Genomic DNA, 10,635 nt, shown 5'->3' on the forward strand with positions numbered 1-10,635 from the left:
TGGCCCCCAAAATTCATTCGGCGTTATCCAAAAATGAGCGAAACTAAATTCACTGAATTTGGAAGCCACGAGACTCGAAGCTTCGGCAAAATACAACAAAAATTATTCCATCAAAGTGAAATTTTTTTACGCCTTTCGAATCGTCGTCGTCTGCAAATTCGGATGCTCCAGAAAAATAGCGAACGAGAATAAAGCGCTTCAAATTCATTATCTTCCGCATTGGCTGCAAATCGATTTTATTTTTAGATCGAAGTTCAAAATTTTTACTCGACATCCATTTAATATGTGGTTTTGCATTTCCATTGAAATTGCAAAATTCCAAGACTTCGAATGCCGCATGCGCAGGCGCGTTTGAGAGATCGTCGGCCACCACGCACATCGGAGCTATTCGCAGCCCGAAAAAGTGAGAAACCGAAGAAAAATGCGAATCGCACTAAAATCCGTTCGATCGTTTGCGCAAACGTGATATTTCGCGGAGCTTTGGGTGTGCGCGCGCGTGTGTGCGTGTGTCAGAACTGAAAATATTAAGACGCCGGAGGTGGTCGTTCGCTCGCCGTATTCGCGTATACGGCCCTTGCTCCTTTGCCGCTACATTCTCTCACCGTTGGCCCGGGGGGCCCCCTGCTACGCCGATATTAATTAAACGATCCCATAAGAGTCGACAAACTGGCCGTACGTTGCCAACTTTATTGCTCGTCCCCGCGAAAGATGTTAAAATGTTCCAATCTTAATTAGGTAGGTGTTTACAGGAGGATAATTCCCAGGCGTGTTGCTCTTTTCTCTCTTGTATAATGTATGCACGAATATTTGTATAAATATACATACAGCAACGTGTACAGGTACGCGCGGGGGCCTGCGCTGCTGTATCCGTGCGAGCATCGATGCATGTTCGAGGCGCTTTCCACAAGAGCGCAGAAAAGCGATTCGGATCCTGCCTCTTTTTATTTATATTCCAATAACGATATACTGCGAAAGTCCCGGCCACCGGCAGCGACGAAAAAATTCACGGCCCCTCGTCCCCGTCGTTATTAACCGATCCTCTGTCCGCTCTCTTGCTCTTCGCTCTCTCCTTCCCCCTCGATCCACGCTTCTCCAAAAATATTTTCATCATAACACAATCGATTTCGTCTCGATTCCAAAGTCCCGCGCGTTTATGCTTCCACGAAAATATATTGAAAGATCATACCGTCCTCGGAGTCCGGGCGAATGATTAATCGAACTCTTCGATTTGGCCAATTAGAAATTTTTTGTCAATCTATTCGAAGCGGGAAATGAATCATCGAAGAGATCAACGAGTCCTCTATATGGAAAATGTTTGCGAGATCGTACAATATTCGCTTTGTCTCGCGGAGACCGGGAACGATTTTCATTCTCAGCCAAATCGATTTATGAACACAAACGCCAAGTACATCGACCGTTAATCCTACCGGAATCGCCGGCCACGCTCGAATTCTTTTTCCTCGCTCCACACACCGACGCGTGTAGAACGAATGCTGCATCGATCCTCCACGGGAAATCATCGAAGCCTAAATCGAGTAGATTTCTTACCAAAGCGCTGCATTTATGCTGCACAAATTGCAGATATTTTTCCCCGGAATTATCGCCTTCTGCAGAAACACGCACGGTTTACCGTTAATCGCCCAACATTTTCGATTCTCGGCTCGTCGCGAATCCGATTCGTCTCGAAACTGCTCAATCTCAATTTCTATAGGAAAATTTTATCGAAATGAGCCTCCATGCTTAAAACAGTTGAAAATGATAATTAATTGTTTGCCAGTGATTGATAATGACCGAGCAGGGGAAGAGCGAAAAGATTTCTCTCCAAGTATGCCGATCGCAAACGGAGCCTCGTATATATCTGTATTGTCCAATGTTTGTAAAATATATCCCGGTGAGTTTTATTCGCGTGTTCTCGTGACTCGCAGGGGGTGGAGGCTTTCAATAATCTAGAATTCATGCTCTCGACGTTTGTTGGGCTCGGGCTCTCGGGATGTCTTCATTCCGGGCCGCGAAGACTCGGCATTTATTTTTATTAATAAACTTTTTTCGAGTCCTGTTAACATGTGTGTTCGCCAGAGAAAGAGACGCAGAGAGAGAGTCGTTGCAGTTGTTTTTTTTTGGGCTCTTTATTTCCTTTCAGAGATTGTTGGACTGTTCGAGGGTCGCACGGATCGACGGTTTTACGATCATGATTCGATAATTTCAAGGGATGAGTTTCGCAAAATCGGAATCGTTATTTTGCGGAGTTTAATAAAATCGAACCGGAAGCGCACCGGTTCTTCAGAGCGGGCAAAGTTCCCCGGTGCCTCGGAGGCTTTCGCCGTGCTCGGGCGTCCGCCCACGCGTCCGCCGTGAACAAGAATCACACGCGGACATTTGGCTCATACACGATTCCGAGTTAATCCGGCACGAGGGAGCAAGAACAAAAAGACTCGGCCGCGATCGAAGCTGCGAACGAGGCTCACCTAATTCATATAGTTTTACCTCCCACGAAGCCGCACGCGGGATTGTCTGTGGCTTTTCGATCATCGCGAAGAAAGTCGAATCATCATTTATCTTGATCCGTTGTTTCGAGGCACACGCGTTAGAATAAAATGAATAAATTTTCTAGAGCATCATTTTCAAGGAGAATCTTTAAAAGTCGCGGAAGCAGCTGCAGTTTCCGGCAGAATCGATTTGACAGACTCCTCGATTTGACACTGGAAGGTTCGCCAGGTTCCATATATTTGATCCGGAGAATATTTCAAAGCGATCGCAGCCTAAGGTTCGACGATCCCGAGCCAATATATCTCGTCGTCGGCAGCGTTGGTCGCTAAATAAGCCGTTAGTTAGTCAGGGCAATTAGCACCGTGTTCCTCTCGACGCTGCGACGGCCTCGCGAGAGACGCGTTGCTCATGTGCGCGTGCGAGCCCCGCGAGAGACGCCATCCGAGAGAGAGAGAGAGAGAGAGAAAGAGATCTGGAAGAAAATATAAATACAAGAGAATCGAAGATAAGGAAAGGCGGAGAGAGAAAGAGATCGAGGAGGGAGGAAGAAAGAAAAAGAAGAGAGACGATGAACCGCGGGAACGATGAACGTGCGCCCAAGCGAATACCTTTGAGTCTTTGAGGACCGTTAAACGATCCGTCAATAGCCGATGAGGCGCGGTTTGCCCACGCGACCAGCGCGGCCATCGTCTCTCTTTCTATTCCTTTCCACTTGTTACGATACGCAATTTTCTCCCTGTCGTACGTGTTTGTTGCGCCTTCATTGATTCTGAGGCTACGAAAGAAAAACGGAGCCTGCTCGAAGGAAACTCGAAGGAATGACAAGCATTTAGCAAACGTTTTTTTTTCCGCGCATGCTTTCGAAGAACCGATAAAACGCATTGGACTCATCTGCGAGCATAAAAAGAAGGATCTTTTGTCGCGTCCTAGTCCAAAATCGCCTTTGAAAAGGTGAAGCAGGGACGATCGGAGCGAAAAATAAGTCAATTCTTGGCTAATTTAATAGCGGGGAACGAAAATGTTTGGAGGTGCGTTTATCGAAGGCAGCAAATCCGACACGAATGGTGGCGAAAGTATAAGAGGGTGAGAAGCGAGCAGAGAGAGAGAGAGAGAGAGAGGAGGATGTTCGCTAGCAGAAGCATATATCCAGCGGCAGTGGAGATTACGGTGTGCTCGAGTCCCACAAAGAGAAGTCTTGCTCGAGGGGGAGGCCTACAATAAAATATCAATTTCGATAATGGAGGGCCGAGAGGGTAGAGATGGAAGCGATTTTAACGCCTCGCGCTCACCTCGAGAGCGGCCTTGCCGGGCGAGAGACGGAGAGGGAGAGTCTCTCTCTCGTAATTACGTAGCTCGCCGAACGCGGCGGTGGGTCCCGCAGGGAGAGAGGGAGAAGCCTGCCAGTACTACAAGGGGCTCCGCGAGGCTATTCCAAGCCTTTACGTGGATCACAATTCCTACCAATTTTCCTCGGAGCATTATCTTTATAGCTATACATTCCTTTTCCTCGATATTTATCTTTTATTTATCGGGCGATTATCATTCTGACTAATTTGACGAGAAAAATAAGCAGTCTCGATGCTATTCCAGCATTGATCCCGCGGTCGCGCCCTCGCGGACGCGCAATATCGCGTACAAACTGAATTAAAGCCGGCGTCACATTCCGAAGCAGAACGATGATGACAACGATTCGAAGTGAAAATATAGGAGCCCCGCGGGAGAGGGGGATACGGATCTGACGATTCGATGAAGAGCGATCGTTCACGGTGGTCCGGATGGAATCATTCGGTAATCACCGATTCACCGCGAACGACTCACTTCTCTCGCGGTTGGGCGCGTGACAAGCAAGTTTCTCTGTGCTCGCGCAAGCCTCGCGCATTACGCTGCAGCTTAATGTTCCAACGAACTCTCTCTCTTTCGCTCCGGCGTGTATGCGTATACATACATACACTTAAAAACTCGTATGGTACAGAATAAAGCCTCGTATTATGAGGATTGGGCGTGCGTGTATCACCGGAATATTTGCTGCTCCTTCGGCGTGCTCGGTGTCCCCCGGTGAGCTCGTCTCGGAGTACGCCAAAGTGTGCGTCGAGCCGAGCTCGTTCCTGGCTTCCCGCGTAGATGATCGTCGATCGATCGTCCGGCTATTCGTGCGCGCTCGGACTCGGCTCTGTGGATTTTAGGCCTCCGCGCGTGAGCTCCTGCTTCTTCGCGCGGGGCCGATGATACGCCTCCGCGTGTGCGCGCGTCCGTGCGCTTCGCACACGCTCGCGTATAGCACCTCGAGGTATCGGTGAGCACCGCACAGGGGCCTCAGAGAGGAAGAAAAGCTCGAGGCTGGAGTCGAGGTGTGTGCATGCCTCTGCAACGTTTTCACAAGATAATTCACATCTTCCTTTCATCGTTGTTCATTAGCATTAATCATGGCGGAGAGGGAACGCGGCGCGCGAGATATGCCGGTATAAGACATAATATTCGAGCTCGTCGTAGCAGCCAGCAGCTGCATTGGCAAACCGACAGCAGCAGAGGAAGAACCATGGCGAGAACTATCAATTCTCGTTTACGATTATTCGCGCTCCTTCCGTTTCTCAAACATTCACGCGCGGTGCGTTCCTTGGCGAGAGATATACCCTCGGCAGCGGGAGAGGAAAGGAGGATCCTCTCCGTAGGTATGAGCTGTGAGGTCCGGAATGACAGAAGCAATCTATGCCATTTTTCTCGAGGGATCCGCGCTCCGCGACCTCTCGCTCCTCGAATACCTGCTGCTGCTGCTGCTGCTTCACCGCGCGCGACACCTCGCAACGCTATCGCGAGCCTCGACCGCGCGCACGCGGGCTTATACAATGGAGCGTCATTACGGGAAATCACTCAATTCATTTGGCCGATGAGACATTCTCGAGGCGCCCGATCGCTCATCGGGAACGATACATTTTCGAGATTCCTCTCGCGATGCAAGTGCCGGGAATCGCCTGACCGGGAGGCGAATTAATCTCTCTCGTATGACAATTAAACTCTGTCTCACTGTTTTATCGTGCTCCCTACGTGATACTAAACTCTCCGCCGGAAAGAGAGACACGTGAATAATAGCGTACAAGGAGACAGAAGAATGAGTCACGTCCACTGTTGGCCAGGTGCTCGTATCTCTTGTAAGAATACTTACCCACCTGGGCAAGCCTCCTTGGTCTTGATTCGCAGCCTCTTCGCCTTGTACCCTGTCGTTGGATCCTTTATTGGAGAATTCCGTGAACAAACGTGAGACGAAGTTTCAGTCCATTAAGATTGTTTAACGCACTATTTGCTGGCTATAATTAATGGGAACGAAAATAAGAGCGTTTTCGCGAGCTTCCTCGTCCCCTTCCTTATTTCGAATCATTGTCAAATTATCAAATTTGATAAAACAATATTCTCCCTCGAGAAAGTATTTGTTGAAGATCCTTCGGAGCAGGAATCAGTTGGAATAAGTAACTCTCCCCCGAGCCAAAGCCTGCCGGAGCACTCTCGTTGGAAATCGGCGATCGGCATCACGGCGCGCGGGGCGATGTTACAGCGTGGCTTTTGCGATCGAGTTGCTGCGGCTGAACGAGCACGATTTGCTCTTAACACGATAAAACGCTAAATCGTTAATTACCTGTGCTGCTGCTGCTGCTGCTGCTGCTCTCGGCTCCACTGCAGCCTTACCGATTCTCATGGGAGGGGAACCTCCGCGCCAAGAGCCAAGGGGGAGGAGTTGTCTCTCAAGAGACCCGGTGCGAGTCTCATCCGAGGAAAGACACCGAGCTTCTCTCCTGGTTGGTGCTTCAAGAGATTCTCTTTCGATGTTGGGACCCACCGGAATTCTTGCAATTCGCGTTACGCTCTCGCAGTCGCTCTCGCTCTCCTCAACGCTCACCGTTGTCTCCCTTGCTCCCAGCTTTCCGTCGCTACCTAGGTGGCCTTCTTGGATAAGCAGCATCCTTTCCCCTCCCCGTTCACCTCTCTCTTGCTCTCTCTCTGTTTCTCTCTCCTCACGGGCACACACTTTTTGCGTAATTCTTCCATTCTCCTTCATCGTTTTCGACTACTTTTCGTCCCCCGAAACCCTCCCGACGAGAGCGAGCGCACGGAAACGTCATTATTTGAATGAAACAGTTTTTTTTTCATACCCTCCAAAAAAAAGAACCTCGAAATTCACTGCACTTTTGGATCCTGGAGACGAATGAATTTTGTCATCCCTCGATGGAAAAAACCATTTGGGACGAGGCTTGAAATCGTTTCTGTTGACATTGCCAAATAATTCAGCAAATCGATGAAATTAGTCGTGTGACTAGAGTGAAAATGGGCGTCGAATAAGAAACGGAGGGCCGTGTTAAATGTCGTTGGGGCAACAGCGAGTCGCTCATATTGCGACGACTTTATGGTTCCATGCGTGCGCACGTGTGCATCGAAGCCTGCTCTGTGTATTTAACGAATTAAGGGAGTCCGATTGTTGATTTTCACGAAGGCATTTCTCCCGAGTCTCTGCGGTGCGTAAGTCAATTATCCGTTTGGCCACTCCGAAAATTACCGTGAAGATTGAAGCTTCTCGCGTGTGACTCGACCAAGTGCACGCAGGAGCGAGGCTTTGGCTGCTCGACGGAATAGAAAAGCGACTTGAAACAATCAGGAAAAAAGCGAACGACTCGTGTTTCTATCGCTATGCGACAATTATTTCCAACTCCATCGCGGGGCACAAGTATCCGGAGAAATATTTAAAGACTGCCACTTTTACGAGGCAGCCAGAGACCTCTGTCCATGGACCATGATAATTACACGATTAAAAAATTAAAAAAAAAAAAAAAAAACAAAGCTTAAATAATAATAAGAATAATAATGAACTGAGAGATAAAAGTCGAAGAAAAAAAAGAGGCCAAGCACGGAGTGGAAGAACTTATGGTCCGTGAGGAACACGCGGTGGAACACCGTTCGTAGGATAGTCCCTTCGCGTTCCCACAGTCCTGAAGACGGATTCCAGAGAATCCGAACGTGGACTTTGCAGCCGATGCGAGAGTACCCTAAAAAAAAGAGAGACTCGAAAGTTCACAAGAATGAATGTAGTGGGTGTGTATTAACACGAGACCGCAGTTATTGGCAGGAAGGTTGGAAATTTATTGCTTCGATCGTTCCAACGAATATCGCTGACAATTTTTCGTCATATATTTTAATAAGAATTTTAGCGAACTTTTCGAGTCTGCGGAACCGTCAGAGTTGAATTTTCCACAATTGATCGTTGATCGCGAGCTTGAAACTCGGAGCGGATGACGTGCTTTGGGTCGTGAAGCGAAAGCCGGACGAGCGAGAGAAGGGAGAGAAGGGAGAGAAGGGATTGGCGAAAGGAGCGGTACACGATGGGGAGGAAAAGGGAAGAGAAACGGGCTTGAGGACGAAAGGGTGAGGTGAAAGGCATACAGCAACGGTAGAGAATCTTATAACATGCCTAAACACCGATAATTCGACGGTGTGGTCGGTCGCATCCGAGGATGTTCGTTCCCACGCGCGCTTTTAACATCCGATCTATGCGCGATCTTTTCTTTCTCGCACTTATTCGTGTTTTTCTGACGAGCTTAGGATGAATATCTCTTGGCTCGTTGGCTCCGTGGAGCTCGTTGGCTTCGGGTTGTTTCGAGCCGAAGGACTGTTCTTTCGTCCGCGAGGAGTGTGCGATTCGCCTCCGATGGCCCGCTCGCAACCGCGCCTTGGTCGTTTCGTCAGTGATCTGCTTTCTCTCTTGGCAAGGTATTTGAATGAGGAGTGAGCGAAGACGATATGAGAATTGTCTCGGTCAAGTCAGAAGGGAAGCGCGGTCGCGCGGGATCAAGGATTCCTGCAATTCCGCGCGGACGGAGCGGGGAGCTCGTGCTCGCGCGAGCGAAATACCGCGCTCCGAGGATTTCTTCCTCGCTCGCGGAGGGTAGCGAAAAACTGAGAGGACCTCGGCCCAAACCTCCGCCCCGGATTACCGCGATCCAGTTCTTCAATCTTGGCCGCGAGCCAAAATGACGATAAATTAGTTGATTTACGCACCAGACATTGCTTTTTCGTCCCGAGCCCCTCGCTCTCCTTACTTTTTTCATTCCTTTTTTCTGTCCCGGTATTTCGAGCGAAATTACACAAGGGCGCAGCGCTCTTCAACTCTCGTGGGAGAAATGACAGCCCTAAATGATGGAAAGATTTTGGAAGGCTAACCGCCACGCCGAATAACGAGGCGAACGAGAGAGAAAAATTTCTTCCCCGGCGACCAGCGCAAACTCTCATGATTTTGGCTGGGAATCTTTCGAGCTCGAGAATGACATTAATTCGATTCGAGGCACTCTCCTCGAGGAGCGATAAATCCAGGTCCGACTCTTCATTTTTCCTCGCATTTAACGAGAGGAAAAAACCTCGAAAATTGCATTTTTTTAAGGGAACCAGCATCCGACGATTTTTCGCCGTTCGACTTTCCGCAGCATCCCTTTGCGGCTACTTTTTTTCCCCCGATGCGAAAAACGATTTCGAGACTTCCGGCGATCTCGTACGAGATTTCGAAAATAACAAAACCTCTCTCTCTCTCTCTCTCCCATAAGCCGAGAATCTGATAGAAGCGAAAAGACGTTTGGAGGGCTTTCCGGGGCTTGCAGGTCGCGGCGCAAGGCGATAATAATCAGAGGCTCGTAATACAAACGTGAATGCGTGCTCCTGAAGAGAGCGTTGCGCACGCCTCCACGTACTATAATGTATGCGTGGCATTTGTGTAGCGCGACGCCCGATAATCCCACACGCGTGCGGCATCACTGATGGCGGTCAAGACACGAGGACCGGTGTATGCGATGAGGGCCAAGATCGCGCTGTAACATTCGCACGATCCCGGCTCCGGCCTACTTTTATCTTTTCCTCTTTACATTTTGCACTCGGAATAGTCCGGGACGATTTTTCCACGAGGGATTAACTCAGCGGTGCGCCGCGGCGGTTTGCGTTTTCGTTGTCAAAAACCCTTCCTTCCTCACTTATTCGATCTTGGAGCCTCTTTTTTTTTATTTCGATTTTCGAGCGACTTCGAGCCAGACGCGTGTCCAAAGCGACATATAGCTTCGATTCATAAACTTTCATGACTCGTTCGCGCCGGAGTGTCATAACACCATAATTACGATGGAAAGCACTCTTTAAAACGCTGCTCGGCCTTCGCTTTTTCAACTTTCTCGTTTTTCTCCACATCCTCGAGTATTTTTGCTCGCACTCAGGTGCTCGCGAGCATTCTCCGTCTGTCTATCTCGGTCCATCTCTCTCTCTCTCTCTCTCACGCTCCGTTGCGTGACACTAAAACAAATTCTTGGCTTTTGTATATACAGGATGCTTGCAGCATCCTGCAGGAGACAAGAATCTCGGGCAGCCATCGACTTCTCACGGCGGTCGCTTTCATCTCAACTCGGTCATCGTGCTTCTATACCGCGCCACCCTCCTCTTCTCTTCCGAGGTTCCCTCATTTTAGGCCAGCAACCGTTCTACACTACGACCAAGCTCGCCCACGACTAGGAACGAGAATCCAGAAGTACAGGAACAAAACTGCCCTCCTGCGCAGCTCCTCGTGTATACCAAACCCTTGGAACATGGATCCGAAAAACGTGAAAAAAAAGAAACACACCGCTGAGTGCAGATGACAATGGTGATTGAGCAAAAGTTCGGGCGAAGTTGGATGAAAGCGGAAACGGCAAGATTGTGAGAGAAGGAAATGAAACTATTTTATTCGATTTCGTAATCGCGCGAGATGTTTATTCGAATGATTCGAATCGATTGAGAAATGAATGAAAAAGCCGATAGTACGCGGTGGAAATGTAAACAAATAAAATAATACCCGGGACGCGCGCCGGTCTGAGTTAAAAGGTGTGGAATCGGCGAGGATCGGTAGGTGGTCGAAAAAGCGGCGGTCCGCGGTGAATTGGTACGAGACTCGCCGTTGGGATCTTTTGCAAGAGTTAATCTGAGGGTGTCGGGACCATTAGTGAAAAGGGAAAGAGGAAACGAGCGAGTGTCTGGGAACATCTCTCCACCCTGTATACAGGGTGTCCAAGAATTCGGATCGAATTCGCCAGACTTGGGATCGAAATCTCAGGAGAACCCCGAATAAATTCCCGCTCAAAATTCCTGATTCCTTCGTCC

This window comes from Venturia canescens, chromosome 11, assembly GCF_019457755.1.
Source record: "Venturia canescens isolate UGA chromosome 11, ASM1945775v1, whole genome shotgun sequence".
NCBI lineage: Eukaryota > Metazoa > Arthropoda > Insecta > Hymenoptera > Ichneumonidae > Venturia > Venturia canescens.